This window comes from Haliotis rubra, unplaced genomic scaffold, assembly GCF_003918875.1.
Source record: "Haliotis rubra isolate DU_JTF1 unplaced genomic scaffold, ASM391887v1 Scf573, whole genome shotgun sequence".
NCBI classification, from domain to species: Eukaryota; Metazoa; Mollusca; class Gastropoda; order Lepetellida; family Haliotidae; genus Haliotis; species Haliotis rubra.
The window spans coordinates 37501-38417 of NW_025767272.1; positions in this window are offsets into that span (position 1 = coordinate 37501).

A 917-nucleotide genomic window follows, 5' to 3' on the forward strand; every position below is an offset into this window, starting at 1 on the left:
AAGAGCAATGTGAGACGTCACTGACCTGAGCCATCAGGGATCACTGGTCTACGTTATGACCCACAATGACCCACGCCATCAGGGCACAATGACCCACACCATCAGGGTACAATGACCCATGCCATCAGGGCACAATGACACACCTCATCAGGGCACAATGACCCACACCATCAGGGCACAATGACACGCCATCAGGGCACAATAACCATCCAATCAGGGCACAATGACTCACGCCATCAGGGCACAATGACTCATCCCATCAGGGCACAATGACTCATGTCATCATGGGAAAATGACCCATCCCATCAGGGCACAATGACCATCCCATCAAGGCAAAATGACCCATCCCATCAGGGCACAATGACCTATCCCATCAGGGCACAATGACCTTCCCATCAGGGTACAATGACCATCCCATCAGGGTACAATGACTCATGCCATCAGGGCACTATGACTCACGCGATCAGGGCACGATGACTCATACTCACGCCATCAGGGCACAATGATCCATCCCATCAGGGCACAATGATCCCATCCCATCCCATCAGGACACTATGACCATCCCATCAGGGTACAATGACTCATGCCATCAGGGCACTATGACTCACGCGATCAGGGCACGATGACTCATCCATCCCATCAGGGCACAATGATCCATCCCATCAGGGCACAATGACCCATCGATGACTCATATCATCCATCAGGGCACAATGACCCATCCCATCAGGACACTATGACCATCCCATCAGGGCACAAGAGACTCATGCCATCAGGGCACAATCACTCATGCCATCAGGGCACAATGACCCTTCCCATCAGGGCACAATCACTCATGTCATCAGGGCACAGTGACCATCCCATCAGGGTACAATGACTCAAGCCATCAGGGCACTATGACTCACGCGATCAGGGCACGA